General features: G+C 43.5%; 1 protein-coding gene across 1 annotated transcript in view; it reads left to right on the top strand.

Moving 5' to 3' along the window:
• LOC136883187 (general odorant-binding protein 28a) overlaps positions 1 to 20,954 on the top strand; it is a 150,006-nt gene that overhangs the window by 58,121 nt on the left and 70,931 nt on the right. The gene's annotated exons all lie outside the window — the stretch shown is intronic.

Below are 20,954 nucleotides of genomic sequence, written 5' to 3'. Positions count from 1 at the left end.
CATAAACCTTGTAATTATAATTATTAAATCATTTAATTTATTACAATATTTTCTATCATGAAATCGTGAAGCTGTATGAAATTATTAAATCCTAACATTTGTTGTTTATCCATAAACTCCTCAATTTATTAAGTTTAAATCATTAATGGTCATTAAGTCTGAGGTCCTTTCATCATTAAAAATCATTACCTCTGAAATCGTAAAATTTATTCAATCACTCAATTATAAAATCAATTAATTATTAAGTCCGCAAATTTGTTAAATCATTCCTAATTTTATTTAAGTCCGAAATTTATAAAACTCATTCTTTCTTATAGCATCCTCCTCTCAGCTATGCACGGTAATACGGAACGTAACCAAATCGATAGTTACTCCTGACGAGAATAAATTTAACTTACTACTCTGATTCATCATTAAAAGAAAAATATTCCGCATATACACAATCAGGTGTTTCCATAGTACGTAAAATAACACAAACTTTGTAGCAAAGGACCTACACTAAATTAAAAATCCACAACTTATTCTACACTGACTCTATGACAATAGGACTGAACCATTTTGTCGCAATAAATCGACCATAAGTGAAATGAATTCACACATCAACAAGAAAATTTGCAACTGCAAACCAGACTTTGCATTGCCCAATACACAGTAAAAACATATATCACATATACAAGAAACACAAAATCATTCAAATAAATAATCACCAGGAAATCCATGATCATTGATCTGGCCGGGCATCAACCTCCGACCTTCAGCATCGCAACATTACAGTGACCTATCATTCCCTACCCACAATGGACTGTCGCGAAGTGTATCTATCATTGTAATTTCAATGTACTGTTCCTAAAATTCCTCAAGCAGAAATAGTATAATAAATGGCATTAATCCTTTCATTTTTAAGACCCTAATCGACGCAGTTTGAAACTCCTTTAATATACAAGTTCAGCCAGTAAAAACGAACATCTTATCTCGAGCGCAACTCATATCTGTTTATTTCACTAACGGCAATCTACTAGTCAGCACCAAATTAATATACCTCTCCGCTTTAATTAACTCATATGTTTCTCTTAAATCATCTTTTGTTCCCAATGAAAACATAATGAACTGATAGAGTCTCAATACACGAGACAATGTCATACATGAAAAATCAATTATCTGGAGAGTGTCTCTGTGTTCACGTCAGTCCATTATTTATATGCATCTCATTTGACACTCCGAAATCATCTTGTACACACGCACTTAAGAACTGACATTATTCTTTGAATAAGGGCATCCCCTTTCTATACTATACTGGTACCCGCTGGTATCTCTTACACTACTGTACAACAAATCATTAAATATATTCATTTGGTACGGCACTTCCCGCGAAACGACACAATCATTGGTGGCTCTCATGGTATTTGAGGCATCTAATAAAATACTGTTACGCACATTCCTATATTCATGTAAATCATATCACCGTATCGGCATATTAGATTTTACCTAACTACCTTATTGAATTACTACACTATCGCATAAGCCTGTTTCTCCAGGATGTCTTACATTAATATATCACAAGGCGGACCCAAACAACGTTGGTTTCCTGTAAGGCACCATAACACCATCGAATAATACAAGCACATAAAAATAACGTAGAGATAAAAACAATCACCTGAAATTATGACAACAATATATACGCTTCAGACACACATATCTCAAACCACATTGCTCATTCAGTTAGAAGACTCTATGTCACCAGGTACTTTAACTAACACCATAACACTCGCGTACTAATTAAATGATATATCGTACCCCGCGTCACATTTCGCCATCATCTGGTCAGCTGCCTTAATACTACAAGGGGGGAATATACCTGCATTACTGGTGAAGCATTAAAAAAATTAAATTTGAAGTATTCTGACGACTCGTGCAGACTAATGGAACATGTATTGACTTAGAACGTTTGTTGAAATATTAATCCCCTCTACAAATGCTTCACCACAACAAACACTAGGGCCTTAGAGCTAATTCATGCATTAATTTCATGGGAGGAAGGAAACTGTGATTACCCAATCACAGAAGACAAACCCATATGGAAACCTATTAATAAAAAGCTTTAATCCCTTCAAAACACGCCTGTGGCGCTAACCTATCCTTTACATATTTACATGCAATGTACATAACTTTAAACATTTTACGGGATGTGAAATTCATGCTTAGAAACTGGAATGTACTTAACGCCTCTGTCTGTCACGTATGGGGTGTTTAAGCTGTCATCACTGCAACCTTGTAAACGGAAAGTCCTCGGTTCGTGATCTGCTTGGTCCCGTTCATGATGGATTGATCTGCAAACTGCCGTGGACGTTATGGATGTTCCCAGAAGATGGCAGGCACACGGCGCGTTCTGGTTGACCCCTCGTGGGTTCGATGAACACTCACATACACATCGATAAACGGGAAAAAAAGGTTATTGGAATACTGTTTGTATGCATTCAGAATTTACTAATTACTCGAGTAGTCTATCCGAGCAGCAAATACGTTCCGGGAGATGGCTACACGGCCTTAGTCAAGAATATTGTTTCTTCTATGTGAGCACTCCCTGGTTGTCTTGTACGACACTGCAGTTTTACGTCTCACTACAATAAGCGCGTGACCCAGCACACGTATGTGAGGCGCCACTATTTGTTAACACTATGCACTCCCTCAACATGCGAATATGAGAACATGGGAGTTACCACGATCCTGATTTCATCCCGTACGATCGGATTATATTCTACGTGGAACTGTTTGATATAAAACAGACTTCACTTGAGCATTATTTTTCAAATTTGAATGCCACCTACAATTCTTCAGTATCACTGCACAACACTTGGTCTACTATGAACCATGAAGACTACTTCCGAACGAATGAATGACTGAGTATTGAGCCTCGCCTGGACGTTTCTTTTATATACATGAATTTGACACGCACGTCAGTTTGTTCGTCTGATATTAACCTACCAACACATACAAGTTGAGTCTGTCAAACACTAACGTCCGTGTTGTATCGCTCAGTGATCATGTCGATGTTTCTGCCTGAAAAAGAACATTTGCGGCACGCATTGATTTCCTTATTTAATCAAATGAAAAGTCATCGTTTGCTGATAGATGAACACGCTAGAACTTGTGAGACAACTTAAACGTGGTGAGTTCAGTGCGCGCTCTGGTACAAGCATTAAATATGTGCCAAGAAACAACAGCAGACGTTTACGAGCGAAACTCGGTAAACGGGTCGCACACGATTTGAATGAACGGCAAATGGAAAATCGCAAAGTCGCTTGTGATATGCTGTTTCACCACCACGAAAGAGAATAATTTCTCTACTGAACTGTGACGGGTAACGAAAAATAGTTTTATTTTGAAAACCGGCAAAGGAGAAAATCGTGGTTGTCACCTGGCGAAGTCCGTCCTTCAACACCAAGGCCAAATCGCTTCTGCAAGAAGTCCAAGCGTTGTTTCTGGTGAACCAAAGCGGTATTCTGTATTATGAACTCTTGAAGTCCAGCGAAACCGTTAATGGACAACGCAATCGCCAAGAAATGATTAATTTAAATCACGCATTGATCGAAAGACGACCGCAATGTGCCAGAAGACATGGCAAAATGATTTTCATTCATGAGAATGCGCCGTGTCAAACACCTTGAAATTGTTTGGATGGGACCCGACGTACTGCTCACGGGGCGACACTTTAGGTTGGAAAATGGCTCGACGAATGGTTTGCCGGAAAATACAAGCAGCTTTTCTGGCATGGTATTCACAGATGGGCGAAGTGTGTAGAAGCCGATGGCCAATAGTTGAATAAACAAATATGAATTTCACTTGGAAATTTCGTGTTTTCTTTAGCACACAAACCGACATACACCCGCGACTCACGTGTGGAATGCCTAAAACCCAGCGCAACCAGTGTATGGTTACACGGTGAACTTCTTTGCTCTGTTAGTTCGTGCTACTGCGGCTCGTCCTGCTGTTCTTAACATGCTTTTTCCACAACTATTTTTTTTCGCCCCATGAAACTTTTGTTTCACCGAGGAAAACGAAAGTGGCCCCCCCGCCTACAATTTCTCCAATATTGAAGAGCCTTCCTTTTATGCCAGTATCTACTGTATAAGTTCATCACATTCTACCAAATATTCGTTATCGGAATCGTTTGCTTCAGGATAACGTGACATGCTGTAGAGCCAGCACGCAGAAGAGACCCATACTCTAGAACATCATGTTCCTGACTTGGTATCACATGTTCCATGTGAACTTCCAACGCAAAAATAACTGCGGCGATATTTGCATTTTAGGTGACAAGTACTAAATCACAAGGTAGAAAATAACAGCACCAGGACACACAATGTACATGTGCCGTACACAAAGGCTAAGTCTGCCATGACAAGACGAGGTTAACGAAATTTCCTCCCATTTGAACTGAACTGATCTTTACAGGGGAGGTAAAGTTTGTTTCCTTTTCGGAAGAGTTCCTGCAGATTTTTCTTGCTTCTTGAACATCCTAGACGAATTCCATTGGGTATAAGACCGTATTGAACACCAACTACGTTATTAAGTATTCTGCTTACCTGGCATTAGCCGAACTTATACCCGCAATGTAACAGCAGTGATTGTTATACCTCGGCAGTGGCACTAAGTCCCGTACAGCCAACAACACCGTATCGGCCAGCAGGGTCGCTAAACTGTCTGGTTAGCGACATTGAAAAAACTACCGTCAGTATTAAGAGGCGGTGCTAACATGGCAGGGACTTGACCTCCCTGTTCCTGCTGAGTCTCTGTGCGGCCTGTTAACCACCCACACTACTTCTAAACCATCGCAGTTCTCAGAGGGACTAAAGATTTACCGAGCGATCCCCTTGCCGTGGCACCCAATGAGAGATCATCTCGGTTACTTTTAACCAGTGTGGGTTCGTCAAGGGCAGTCACGTCGTCCGCTGACTCCAGGAGAATAGGCCCATCTACAGAGTGACACGTCATTTGTCACTGCGCACCTGACACTTGCTGAACTGTCCAACCCACTGGCGCAGATCGCCGAGTGGTAGGAGCTGGCAATTCACAGAACAAATTTCGTTACCAGTCACTTCCACGTGAATGATGTGTCACGCTCCTTGGCGGAATAGCAAGCGTTGAATCCGTCGGTTCTCTGGGTCCCGGGATCGATTCCCTGTCGGGTCACGGATTTTAATAATGTAAGATGAATACTTCTGGCTCGGGGACTGGGTTTTCTCTTTGTCCAACACTTCACACTACCAACCACCACAACAACATGCAATAGTCATTACATCAATCCACACAAGGTTAGCGTCACAAACGACATCCGGCAGGAAAACAGAGCGAAATCCACGTGTGGGATCCTACAGATGTGGTAGAAGCAGAAGAAGCTACTTCTGTTGGCTGGTCTACGGCAGTCGATTGAATAACCACGAGCACGCCACATGTGGGACCTCACAGGTGTGAGAGAAGCTGAAGAAGCTAGTTCTCTTGGCAGGTCTACGGCCGTCAAATGAATAAGCACGAACCACACCAAATGTGGGACCTCACAGGTGTGAGAGAAGCTGAAGAATGTAGTTCTGTTGGCAGGTCTACGGCTGTCAATTGAATAAGCACGAAGCATGCCACATATGGGACCTCACAGCTGTGAGAGAAGGTGAAGAATGTAGTTCTGTTGGCTGGTCTACGGCTGTCAATTGAATAAGCACGAAGCATGCCACATGTGGGACCTCACAGGTGTGAGGCAGGCTGAGTAACATAGTTCTGTTGGCAGGTCTACGGCTGTCAATTGAATAAGCACGAAGCATGCCACATGTGGGACCTCACAGGTGTGAGGCAGGCTGAGTAACATAGTTCTGTTGGCAGGTCTACGGCTGTCAATTGAATAAGCACGAAGCACGCCACATGTGGGACCTCACAGGTGTGAGAGAAGCTGAAGAAGGTAGTTCTCTTGGCAGGTCTACGGCTGTCAATTGAATAAGCACGAAGCACGCCACATGTGGGACCTCACAGGTGTGAGAGAAGCTGAAGAAGGTAGTTCTGTTGGCAGGTCTACGGCTGTCAATTGAATAAGCACGAAGCATGCCACATGTGGGACCTCACAGGTGTGAGAGAAGCTGAAGAAGGTAGTTCTCTTGGCAGGTCTACGGCTGTCAATTGAATAAGCACGAAGCACGCCACATGTGGGACCTCACAGGTGTGAGACAGGCTGAGTAACGTAGTTCTGTTGGCAGGTCTACGGCTGTCAACTGAATAAGCACGAAGCACGCCACATGTGGGACCTCACAGGTGTGAGAGAAGCTGAAGAAGGTAGTTCTGTTGGCAGGTCTACGGCTGTCAATTGAATAAGCACGAAGCATGCCACATATGGGACCTCACAGCTGTGAGAGAAGAGTAATCCATGACAAACAGCAGACTTCATCATATTCATATGATGGAGACGGATTTGTGTGACTTCTGTCAACATAAAGACACAGTCCAACAACGACTTACAAACTGTGTGATGATTCGACCGGCATGGAATTTATTTCAACAGATGCTGAAATACATCAGCGGACGTCCAAAGACATATATCGCGCCTGAATGGGTAATTTCTTTATAACCACCGCAACTAAACAGTGCTATCGTGTTGAGCCTCACAGTATGAAATGCCGAGTGGCCTGCGCGTCGTGACGGCACATATACCCAGTCCCCGTGCCAGGGGAATTAACCAATTCCCTGCCAGGAATCGAACCCGAGGCCCCTGTAACCAAAGGCCAGCACGCTAACCACGTAGCCACGGAGCTGGACAGCCTTACAGTGAACTAGAAAGTATGTCCGAGATAAGTGACTATGTTTTAATGTGCATTCAGTGTCCGAAAAGGAAAAGATGGTTGGGAGAACATGCAGAGCAGCTAAGTAGTGTTCTGAGACTTCAGGACAAGAAGACGGTTCCTGTTGTGTTTTGTGTGTTCATTTGTTAAATATTAACTATTATATAAATAAATCAGAGGTGAAAAAAACTGTCAACGTAATCGTGTCATGATATACTGAGGATGATTGTTAGCCATTACAAACATAAACGAAGATCCACAGAAATTACAGTAAAGGAGATAAATGCAGCTGCATTCATAATCAATGTGATAGTTGAAACAGTGGCAACCAATGGTAATAATATACATAACGAAAACACAATATAGGCTACTGTATTGAAGAATATGAATACGCAGTGGACTTGTCTGATTGTGAAAATAATAATATGGATGATCCGGAACCTGACAGTGAAGAAGAGTTGCTATGAAGTGATGGAAGCCAGTCGTCTGCTTACCTGCCAAGCCCACCGAACAGGTGGAAGTGGGATAATATATGTTTTGAAAAGGCAAAGGAGATAATTCCATTCCAGGATTCTGGGAAAACTAAAATATTAAGCTTTAATACAGTACATAAACGATATCGTATGGTGCAAGACATTCATCATCTACGATATTTACGTTACGTGGTAGAGAGGCGACCGCTCAAAACTTAACGCGCTTGACGATTATACAGCTGAAACATTCAGATTGGTGACGTTCACGACAGGGATATTCGTGTTTGGGGCTTGGAAAAGGCCCTATAAATAGGACTGACTCGATACACTCGACCTATTAATGGATAGATTGGAAGCTTTAAACAAAGACACCATCCTAGCTCAAGCGAAATAATAAAATGTGTAACCATTAAAACCTGGAATAGAGATGGTGACGCTAGTTGCTTTACGCCGCACCGCAACTCACAGGAGAGGGCTAGGAGTGGGAAGGGTACAGCCCCAGCATTTGCCTCTTACCAAGCTCGGAGCGCAAGTGTTCGCCTGAGCTTTTTGGGCCAGTAAATTTAAACTTTTGTTCTTAGCAAACCCCATGTTAAAGATATCACACTGTTGAGCAGTTAAGACAGTGAATACTGTTCAATTTTCTGGGTTGTGCCTTCGATAGGCCTGGAAAGTGTTAATTTCGGAAAATAGATTCCTAACTGTAAATTTGTAGAATTTGTAGATTTCTGTTGTAAAAATACGTCTGCTTGACTGTTGATTGGATGGAGCAGTAACAGTTGTAATGGGGAGCTTCAAGCTCAACCCGTAAACTTGTTATCTGATTATTCTAGATCGTCTTCTGAGCTCACATGCTAAAGTTGCACCTGATTTTGTCATTTTATTGGCAAAGTATAAACTTTGAAAAGAAAAAGAAGGAAAGGTTAAGAAAGGAAATAAAACTGCCAAAGTTTTAAATTAATCTTCCGACTGTTTCATATCTCTGTGCTCCACAATATCTTCGTAACATAGACGATGTGTGATGGTCCGTGTTTAAGAGTAGGCACTGTGCACAAATAACAACCACTCACATGATCCTCGCCAACTGCACATGAAATACAGCCCAAGTTTTATCCTCATCCATTTTACAGTCAAAGTAATGGTAATATGCTGCATGCACGTTCCTGAGAAACAAGAGTCATTTCACTGCACACATAGCAACACTGTTAACACATTTACCTGCAATCTTGAAGTAGAATTAACCTGAAATAAACTTGGTTAAGAACCTTTAGATTAATACGTATTTTTCACCCAAGAAGGTAAATAAAAGGTTTGCACTTGATTTGTTGTTTACCTGTGAAATTTAAACTTCAAACACAGATTTTCATTTTTATTTTTACAATGTACTTTATGTCGCACCGACACAGATAAGTCTTACGGCGACATGGGAGAGGAAAGGTTAAGGAGTGGGAAGGAAGCGGCCGTGGGCTTAATTAAGGTACAGCGCCAGCATTTGCCTGGTTTGAAAATGTGAAACCACGGAAAACCATATTCATGGCTGCCGATAGTGGGATTCGAACCCACTATCTCCCGGATGCAAGCTCACAGCTGCGCGCCCTCTAAGGGCACGGCCAACTCGCCCGATACACAGAAAATTACTAAGAATTAAGAGCACAAAACATATGGGATGCCCAGGGTTGACAACTTTTATTTGTGAAAAATATTACCAACATTGCAAAATTTCCCTCTATCATAAAATTAATTCTTGTTTATCAAGAAAATTACAGCTAAGTAAAGATTTTAAACATCGCAGTCTATTCCTTTATGTCACATCCAAATGAATAGGAATCACCTATTTTTAACTCGGACAGATTTTCAGTGTAGACCAGTTAATTAGTCACTGAATTAGAGGCAGTTCCAATTTTTATCGGACGTTTTTATTCAAATATCAAATTGTCTTTGACAGTTGTGGCTCCAACCAGCATCATTTTCCTGATTCCCTTGTCGTGTACAAACTGGAGATGCAGTTTTCAAGAGACATGGGCTTCGTAAATGCCATTTTTAGTTGCACGCTGTCTGTCAGGGGATTGGAGGATCTCAGAGCTGCATCAAACCAGTCTCTGGACTGAAGAACATACACAGTTATACCTGGATTACCTGAACTCATCCACAAGCCTCTTGCCCTCCATTCACTTCACACCACTGCAACAGGGAAGCCGACTTATGCTTACAATTTCATTCTTAACTTAGCCTTTATCTCCTCCTGCCATTATTCCCACCTGCGACCAGCTTTCCCTATCAAGCAGCAAACAGTTTTATTCCCGCGGTGATCATAACACACCATGCACTGCAGCCCTTGAAGCGACCGCTGCTCAGCCTGCAGATTATGAGGTGTCGTGTGGTCAGCACAACGAATTCTCTCGGCCGACATTTTTGGCTTTGTAGACCGGGGCCGCTGTCTCACCGTTAGACAGCTCATCAATTCTAATCACGTAGGCCGAGTGGACCTCGAACCAGCCCTCAGGTCCAGGTAAAAATCCCTGACCTGGCCGGGAATCGAACCTGGAGCGTCCGGGTAGGAGGCACCATCTCATACTCAGTGCACCTCTTTTCAAGCTCCAGCATCGTCTAGCGTTAAGACCAAGTTGTCTTCTCCGTGTAAACAAAGCACCCAGTTTCCTGAAGCATCTGAGGCCTCCACTGATGTATTTCTTTGGATTAGACAACTAAATGCCGCCATTACGTGCTCAAGGAGATCCTTTGCGCATGACGCTGGTTCAGCTCTATTATCGACGCCAAGAAACGCCGCCGTCGTATTCGCAGACTGCCAGCCAATCGTATTAACCGAGATGGCGTTCTTTTAAATAAAATGGCGTCGCTACAAGACCCAGTCGTCCGCGCTTCATTTGGAGACTCACTGGTGGGGTTGCCATTGTTTCTGTCACCAGTCCCTGAGACATCGAACCCCGAACTCAGGCCCAAAGGCTGCTGGACTGAGAGAGTTTCACTTTAAATAATGCTTTTACGTCCAACGAGATAATTGTCTATGATTAAAACCAGTAGTGAGGTCGTTAATACGACCACTCGATATCAAATCAAGAACTGCTATGTGGAAAACAAGGTACCGAGGAAATACAACAAGCGGGAGAGACTCGCAGACGCCCATATATCTTGTAAATGTATAAACCCACGGTGGCAAAGTAATCCAAGTAATTTAGTCATTATTCTTTTTCAACAATTTTATGTTCCTTGATACGTCATAGAGCCACGTAGCCTTTTATCTGGAGACCACAGTTCGATTTCCGGCCTGATGTGAGAAGGTCCGCTCAGCCTACGTGAGGAGTTATCTGACGGCGAGCATCCATCGTTCTGACCATGCGTCACCTTCTAAGCTGCACACCTTCAGGTTGAGCAGCGGTTGCAAGGTTGGCCAAGGTCCATCAGCGCTGAATCCTAACAGGGCATGTTTTTCCTGATATGTCACAGAATGAGGCCAGTTCGAAAATGGTTAGTTCGAACTGAGATTCCTTTTCATATCAGTAATAAAAATATATTCCAGAAGAAAATATCTTAACAATTTCACAATTATACATTGTTATTATTACGACTATGTACTCAGTACGGTAAATGGTTGATACTAAGGCTGTCAAGAAAATTACAAGTTATTAACTCATTTAAAAACAGTAGTCATGATCCACAGTGAGGTCGTGCACAGTACATGGCCCTCAGGTTCCCCCTGTGGGTGGGGGCGGTATCCCCTGCCTGTCGTAAGAGGCGACTAAAAGGGGCCTCAGGGGCTCTGAACTTTGGAGCGTGCGTTGGCGACCACGGGGCCCTCAGCTGAGTCCTGGCATTGCTTCCACTTGCTTGTGCCAGGCTCCTCACTTTCATCTATCCTATCCGACCTCCCTTGGTCAACCCTTGTTCTTTTCCGACCTCGACGCTATTAGGTTTGCGAGGGCTAGGGAGTCTTTCATTTTCACGCCCTTGGTGGCCCTTGCCTTCCTTTGGCCGATATCTTCACTCTTCGAAGTGTCGGATCCCTTCCAATTTTCCTTCTGATTAGTGTTATATAGAGGATAGTTGCCCAGTTGTACTTCCTCTTAAAACAATATCACCACCACCACTCACTTGGCGTCAGATTTTATGATCATAAATATGTCTTTAAACTCAAATTGATAACTCCTCTTCCTATAAACGAGTATTTGCCCCAATTTGTTCTCTTGAATTCCAACTTTATCTTCATATTGTGATCTTTCCTACTTTTAAAAACACCATTATAACTTATACGTCTACCAATGTCGTTCCACCCCAACTATCCATTGGCAGCTCGAGAAACACCACTTAGTCAAGCAGCTCGTCTCCTTTCTCCCAAGTTTTTCCAGCCCAGACATTGCAACATTTTTGTAACGCTACTCTGTCGGAAATCACCCAGAACAAATCGAGCTGTTTTCCTTTGGATTTTTTCCAATCAAGTAATCCTTGTGAGAGTCCCATACACTGGAACCACACCCTATTTGGGGTCTTACTTATGTGCGTCTCCTTTACATCCTTACTACAACTCATAACCATGTACAGAGACCTGTGCCCTTTATTTATAATCCCATTCATGTGATTATATTAACACCTAGATACATACAATGATTCCCATAAGCAACTTTCACCCCATCAACGCAGTAATTAAAACTTAGAGTACTTTTACTATTTTTGAAACTCACAATCTGACTTTTAACCCCGTTTATCATACGATTGCGTACCGTCCATCTCACAACATTATCGAGGTCATTTTGCAGGTGCTCACAATCTTGTAACTCTATATAGAATGACATCATCCGCAAAAAGCCTTTTCTCTTATACCACTTCTTTACTCATATAATTTACATACAATTTTTAAAAAAAATGGGGAACATGTTGTGTAATCGTTAATTTGGTAGATGAGGTTCCAATGGTCGTACGGCATAACTCGAGACCTTAGCTGCACAGGGTATGTCAAATCTGTAGGCGTAGCCATGCATTCAACTGTCAGGTGACTCCCAAAATAAAGTGAATAACGGTGCGTCCGTGTGTAGTTGTGAGGTACAGAGACTACTGCAGTCTTCTGAGCACGTTGCACGTAAACCAGCACATCCCATAAGACATCTTAACGAGCTTCAAGTCTCAACGGCCGTCACTTTGATCCAGGAAGGGTGGACTTTACTTCGTGTTCCTGCGGATCTCAATGTCCCTCCGTCAGTTATTCAACGCTTGTGCAATCGCTACAATGAGACAGGCCAGTTCACATGGAGGGTTGAACAAGTTCGTGGACTCATGACAACCCCACAGGATGACCAATATCTGACCATCTGTGCGTTGCGGCGTCGTTTAGCAACTGCCAAAGAACTGCAACAAGGCCTCAGGAGGGTCACTAGAGTCACGGTGTCTGACTAGACAGTAAGGAACAGGTTAAAAGAAGTGCCCTTACGAGCCAGATGTTCTCTTCGAGTGCCCCGTTTAACGCAGCAGCTCGTCTTCAGTTTGCCCGTACCCACGTCAACTGGCAACTTCGCCAATAGAGAACTGTGTTGTTCACAGACGAATCGTGTCTTGCGAGAACAGGACATTCAAGAGATGGAATGCCCAGCAGTGAGTCCCGACCTTAATCCAATCGAGTAAACAGGTTTGACAGAATTGTTCGTAGGCGTCCTGTTCAACCACAGACTCTCCAAGATCTCCAACAGGCTCTCATTGAAGAATGGGACCTCATACCGCAACATGACCTCCGTCGACTTATACGGAGCACCCCCAGGTAGGTGCCAAAACTGTGATAAATGCTCGTGGAGGACATACACCATACTGAAGCTCTCCAAATGTGATAAAAATCCACCCTGGAGGACTGTTATCACTTTGTTTTCGCCCCTGTTTGGACATTTCCGTTTGAGTTTTGAAAATGAACGCGAATCCATCGATGTTCTTTCGTATACTTCAACGGTAAAGAATAAAGGTTTAGTTGGTAATATACTTGGGTGTGAGGTATTGTTTTGTGGAGCATGGCATTCGTTCAAAAACATGTTCCCCTAATTTTTGAACTGTGTACATAAGAAAACATAAAGGTCCAAAAATACTGCCTTGAGGAATTCCCCTCTTAATTATTACAGGGTCAGATAAAGCTTCGCCTACCCTAATTCCCTTAGATCTATTTTCTAGAAACTAAGCCACTCATTCAGTCTCACTTTTCTCCAGTCCTATTGCACTCATTTTTGTCAGTAGTCTGAACCACCCCATCAAATGCCTTAGTCGGGTCAATCGTGATAAATCCATTTGACCTCCTGAATCCAAGATATCTGCTATATCTTGCTGGAATCCTACAAGTTGAGCTTCAGTGGGATACCCTTTCTTAAACCCGAACTGCCTTCTATCGAACAATAGTTATTAACTTCGCAAACATGTCTATTATAATAAGAAAGAATGATTTCCCAAAGCTTACATGCAATACATATCAAACTAACTGGCCTGTAATTTTCAGCTGTATGTCTATCACACTTTCCTTTATATACAGGGGCTACTCTCCATTCATTTGGTGTAGCACCTTCATGCAAACAATAATCAAATAAGTACTTCAGATATGGTACTATATCCCAACCCATTATCTTTAGTATATTCCCCGAAATCTTATCAATTCCAGCGCCTTTTGTTTAGTTTTCAACGTAAACGTCGTTGTTATCGTAGGTAAATTTTAATACTCCTTTAGTATTAGTCACCTCCTCTATCTGGACATTATCCTTGTAACCAACAATCTTTACATACTTCTGACTGAATACTTCTGCCTATTGAAGGACCTCACATATGATTCCTGGAATGTCCTTCTTGGAGCCAGTTTCTGCCTTGAAGTACCTGTACATACCCCTCCGTTTTTCACAAAAATTTGTATGACTGTCAATTATGCTTGCCATCATGTTACTCTTAGCTGACTTATTTGCTATATTCAATTTCATAGTAAGTTCTTTCAATTTCTCCTTACTTCCAGAGCCATTTCTAAGTCTATTTCTTTCCTACCTGCACCTCCTTCTTAATCTCTTTACTTCTCAGTTATAATATAATCCTTACCAACTTTAAAGGCACAGCCCTATTTTCGCATTCCTCAACAATTTCTTTAAACCCATCCCAGAGTCTGTTTACATTTTTATTTACCGTTTTCCACCGATCAAGTTTCTTTTTAGAAACTCCCTCATGCCTGTTTTATCGGCCATATGGTACTGCCTAATAGTCCTACTTTTAAGACGTTCCCTTTCTATCACATTTATTTTCAACTATGAAAAAACAGCTTCGTTGATCAATAATACCACGTATTACTTCGGTTTCTCTATAGAGCTCATCTGGTTTTACCAGCACCACATCCAGAATATTCATAATATTCTTCCCTCTAATTGCTTCCATCACTTTCTGAATCTGATGTTCTCCCCATATTAATTTATTTGCCATTTGCTGGTCGTGCTTCCTGTCGTTCGCATTACCTTCGCAATTGACATTTGGTAAACTGAGATCACCCGCTACAATCACGTTCCTTTCCATATTGTTTCCCACATAGCTGAATATATTATCAAATAATTCTGAATCAGCGTCAGCGCTATCCCTTCCCGGTCTGTACACTCCTATTATTGCCTATTGTCTTTAGAAATGACCCTTACACCTAGAATGTCATGTTTGTCATCTTTAACTTACAAATTCTTCTTCCACCAGAATGAATACTCCCCCTCTCACCATTACCATCCTATCTCTACCATATACACTCCAGTTTCATGAGAAAATTTCTGCATCCATCATATCATTTCTCAGCCATGATTCAACTCCTATTACAATATCTGGTAAATATATATCTATTAAATTACTTAATTCTATTCCTTTCTTTAGAATACCTCTACAGTTCAGCACTAACATTTTTATTTCATCCCTAATTGACTTCCAGATCCTTGTACCCTTGTCACTGCTCCCTAGAGCACCCCCTTTTCCAGAAAGAACCTCCCTATAACCCTTCTAAACAAATTGCCTAACTTATACGTACCACTGCGCTTTAAGTGAAGGACATCTCAGCGCAGATTCCTATATCCTACCCACCCATTAGGATCTAGAAATCTCACTCTGAGTTTCCCACATACCGACTCCATAGTCTCATTTAAATCCACAATCATCTTCCAGTCAGTATCCCTCCTACACGTTATTCCACTGATCACAATCTCCGCTTCCTTAAACCTCACCCGTGCTGCATTTACCAGATCCCTCATATCCCCAACTATGTTGGTATTTGTTTCAGCTTGCCGTATGTTGTTGGTACCAACGTGAAACACTACCCCCTTCTCCTTTCCCTCCTCCTTCTCTTCTACTTTCCTCAACATATGCCTCAACCTAATTCCTGGATAATACTCTACCCTGGTTATCTTTCCTTCACACACTTTCGCAACATGTCTCACAATGAAATTCCCCATGACCAGAGCCTCTCAACCCTTCCCACCTCATTTGATCCCCTCGCTTCCTGGTCAGCCCTATTTTTCCTTACAGCTGCAGAAGCTACTTCCTCCTCCCTTTTCTCCATCCCATGACATTGTTCCACCTGCCTTTTCCTGTCCTCTACTCCACATTTACCTTTCTTACATTTCCCTTCCTCATACTTCCACACTTCTCAGCAACAGTTCCCTGTTCTTCCCTCTGTTGTTCTACGTGCAGTGACTCGTACCGATTTCTCACAGACACCTGTCCTGAATTCTGATCCTGAATATAATTCAGTTCACTGAGAGGGTAAAGTGACTACGAATGAATCGGTTCTGCAGAATAGTGGCCCGCGACGATAATCCAAGGGGTCCGCGAAGTACTTGCACACACACAATTCTCTTACTTCACATGTAACTCTTGACTAGGCCGGTGGATAGTACAAGTTAGCAGCGAAAACAACTACAAGGCAGTGCAAGTGATGTCATTGGAAATTCTAGAATCCACACTCGACCATATTTTGCGCCTCTGGTTAAGAAAATCTCGTGGATCACAAATCTCTGCTTTGAAACTGAACACGAACTGCTCTCCCTTGAGGAACATCAACTAGCCGAAGTATCTTTGCACAGAGAAAAATAAATAAATATAAGTATGATGTGGGTGGAGAATCACATGCAGTGGCATGTTTAGCTCCAGGAAGTTCCATGTCTCTGATCGCCTTTGCGTCCATGATATCCCCTATACCCGACAATATCCAGAAAGGAAATTCTGCTCTTAATGCCCTTCATGACAACATGCCCCTGTGAGTCTAAGTACAGAAACATGTAGAGGCTGACTTTAGGTTCGATTGACTTCGTTTGTAAAACGTTTGGTCTTTGGAAAACATCCGTTCCAACAACTGCAACAAGTACATTTTTTCAACTAAATTTCCAGATGTACACTATTGTAATAATTAGGGAAGCGACACGCTGTTTTATAATTCTTGTGTTGAATAAAGGATATTTACGTGCATGAACTTGCGAGCAAAGTAAATGAAACGCTACAAGCTGTTTTCCAGTCATTGACCGGGTCAGGGATGTCATGAATGATGGGGTCGCCACTCCCAACGTGAATTATTAATGACTGATATATGCTATGAAATGAGAATGGAGACTGTTGCTGGAATGAATGATGACAGGGAAAACCGGTGTACCCGGAGAAAAAACTGTCCCGCCTCCACTTTGTCTAGCACAAATCCCACATGGAGTGACCGGGATTTGAACCACGGTATCCAGCGCTGAGAGGCCGATGCCCTGCCGTCTGAGCTACGGAGGCTCAGTAAAGTAAATAATAGTCCAAAATCATACGAATAAAATATCTTCACAAAATTATGTTTTCTGTTTACTGAATGTTCTGAAGCAAAGGGGTCCTTGGACCTGCTCGGGGGCTTCACAGGCCCTGCTCCAGAATATGATGCGATGAGGCCTGTTTACGTCTCTCAGCCATGGCCATCCATCAGTACTTCACATCACAGCCTGCACGATCGCATCGACCATCTGTACTCAGCCATGGCCATCCGTCAGTATTTCACATCACAGCCTCCACGATCACATCGACCATCTGTACCCAGCCATGGCCTCCATCAGTACTTCACATCACAGCCTGCACGATCATATCGACCATCTGTACTCAGCCATGGCCATCCATGAGTACTTCACATCACAGCCTGCACGATCACATCGACCATCTGTACTCAGCCATGGCCATCCATCAGTACTTCACATCACAGCCTGCACGATCACATCGACCATCTGTACTCCAGTCATGGCCATCCATCCATCAGTACTTCACATCACAGCCTGCACGATCATATCGACCATCTGTACCCAGCCATGGCCATCCATCCATGAGTACTTCACATCACAGCCTGCACGATCATATCGACAATCTATACTCCAGTCATGGCCATCCATCCATGAGTACTTCACATCACAGCCTGCACGATCACATCGACCATCTGTACTTCAGTCATGGCCATCCATCCATCAGTACTTCACATCACAGCCTGCACGATCATATCGACCATCTGTACTCAGCCATGGCCATCCATCCATGAGTACTTCACATCACAGCCTGCACGATCATATCGACCATCTGTACTCAGCCATGGCCATCCATGAGTACTTCACATCACAGCCTGCACGATCATATCGACAATCTATACTCCAGTCATGGCCATCCATCCATCAGTACTTCACATCACAGCCTGCACGATCACATCGACCATCTGTACTCAGCCATGGCCATCCATGAGTACTTCACATCACAGCCTGCACGATCATATCGACCATCTGTACTCAGCCATGGCCATCCATCAGTACTTCACATCACAGCCTGCACGATCACATCGACCATCTGTACTCCAGTCATGGCCATCCATGAGTACTTCACATCACAGCCTGCACGATCATATCGACCATCTGTACCCAGCCATGGCCATCCATCCATGAGTACTTCACATCACAGCCTGCACGATCATATCGACCATCTGTACTCAGCCATGGCCATCCATCAGTACTTCACATCACAGCCTGCACGATCACATCGACCATCTGTACTTCAGTCATGGCCATCCATCCATCAGTACTTCACATCACAGCCTGCACGATCATATCGACCATCTGTACTCAGCCATGGCCATCCATCCATGAGTACTTCACATCACAGCCTGCACGATCACATCGACCATCTGTACTCAGCCATGGCCATCCATCCATGAGTACTTCACATCACAGCCTGCACGATCACATCGACAATCTATACTCCAGCCATGGCCATCCATCCATGAGTACTTCACATCACAGCCTGCACGATCACATCGACCATCTGTACTTCAGTCATGGCCATCCATCCATGAGTACTTCACATCACAGCCTGCACGATCACATCGACCATCTGTACTCAGCCATGGCCATCCATCCATGAGTACTTCACATCACAGCCTGCACGATCACATCGACCATCTGTACTTCAGTCATGGCCATCCATCCATCAGTACTTCACATCACAGCCTGCACGATCATATCGACCATCTGTACTCAGCCATGGCCATCCATCCATGAGTACTTCACATCACAGCCTGCACGATCGTATCGACCATCTGTACTCAGCCATGGCCATCCATGAGTACTTCACGTCACAGCCTGCACGATCATATCGACAATCTATACTCCAGTCATGGCCATCCATCCATCAGTACTTCACATCACAGCCTGCACGATCACATCGACCATCTGTACTCAGCCATGGCCATCCATGAGTACTTCACATCACAGCCTGCACGATCATATCGACAATCTATACTCCAGCCATGGCCATCCATCCATGAGTACTTCACATCACAGCCTGCACGATCATATCGACCATCTGTACTCAGCCATGGCCATCCATCCATGAGTACTTCACATCACAGCCTGCACGATCACATCGACCATCTGTACTTCAGTCATGGCCATCCATCCATCAGTACTTCACATCACAGCCTGCACGATCATATCGACCATCTGTACTCAGCCATGGCCATCCATCCATGAGTACTTCACATCACAGCCTGCACGATCACATCGACAATCTATACTCCAGCCATGGCCATCCATCCATGAGTACTTCACATCACAGCCTGCACGATCACATCGACAATCTATACTCCAGCCATGGCCATCCATCCATGAGTACTTCACATCACAGCCTGCACGATCACATCGACCATCTGTACTTCAGTCATGGCCATCCATCCATGAGTACTTCACATCACAGCCTGCACGATCACATCGACCATCTGTACTCAGCCATGGCCATCCATCCATGAGTACTTCACATCACAGCCTGCACGATCACATCGACCATCTGTACTTCAGTCATGGCCATCCATCCATCAGTACTTCACATCACAGCCTGCACGATCATATCGACCATCTGTACTCAGCCATGGCCATCCATCCATGAGTACTTCACATCACAGCCTGCACGATCGTATCGACCATCTGTACTCAGCCATGGCCATCCATGAGTGCTTCACATCACAGCCTGCACGATCATATCGACAATCTATACTCCAGTCATGGCCATCCATCCATCAGTACTTCACATCACAGCCTGCACGATCACATCGACCATCTGTACTCAGCCATGGCCATCCATGAGTACTTCACATCACAGCCTGCACGATCATATCGACAATCTATACTCCAGCCATGGCCATCCATCCGTGAGTACTTCACATCACAGCCTGCACGATCATATCGACCATCTGTACTCAGCCATGGCCATCCATCCATGAGTACTTCACATCACAGCCTGCACGATCACATCGACCATCTGTACTTCAGTCATGGCCATCCATCCATCAGTACTTCACATCACAGCCTGCACGATCATATCGACCATCTGTACTCAGCCATGGCCATCCATCCATGAGTACTTCACATCACAGCCTGCACGATCACATCGACCATCTGTACTCAGCCATGGTCATCCATCCATGAGTACTTCACATCACAGCCTGCACGATCACATCGACCATCTGTACTCAGCCATGGCCATCCATCCATGAGTACTTCACATCACAGCCTGCACGATCACATCGACCATCTGTACTCAGCCATGGCCATCCATGAGTACTTCACATCACAGCCTGCACGATCACATCGACCATCTGTACTTCAGTCATGGCCATCCATCCATGAGTACTTCACATCACAGCCTGCACGATCATATCGACCATCTGTACTCAGCCATGGCCATCCATCCATGAGTACTTCACATCACAGCCTGCACGATCACATCGACCATCTGTACTCAGCCATGGCCATCCATCCATCAGTACTTCACATCACAGCCTGCACGATCACATCGACCATCTGTACTCAGCCATGGCCATCCATCCATGAGTACTTCACATCACAGCCTGCACGGCTCGTACAACCGCTCTATGCGACTTGGTTTTACTTTCTTTTTCTTTTGAATGTTGAAAGCACACAAAGTAAGGGGTCCCCATGTTACGAAAAACGTAGAATTTATCAATTTCCTCAATTGTGCCGAAAGTTGAGGGGCTAAAGGGTCTGAGTCTTGGTTAGCTCCACCAAACTGCAAAAGAAAATCGACAATCACTTCTGGCCTAAATGCAGTTCCGCTCGTTTCTTTACTCCCTTTCTGTTTAATTCAAATCCTAGACAAATTAACTAAT

The sequence above is a fragment of the Anabrus simplex genome, chromosome 11, assembly GCF_040414725.1.
Source record: "Anabrus simplex isolate iqAnaSimp1 chromosome 11, ASM4041472v1, whole genome shotgun sequence".
Classification (NCBI taxonomy): domain Eukaryota; kingdom Metazoa; phylum Arthropoda; class Insecta; order Orthoptera; family Tettigoniidae; genus Anabrus; species Anabrus simplex.
Note: the sequence above shows the minus strand (reverse complement) of the source record. Positions and strands in the feature narration are given on the sequence as shown.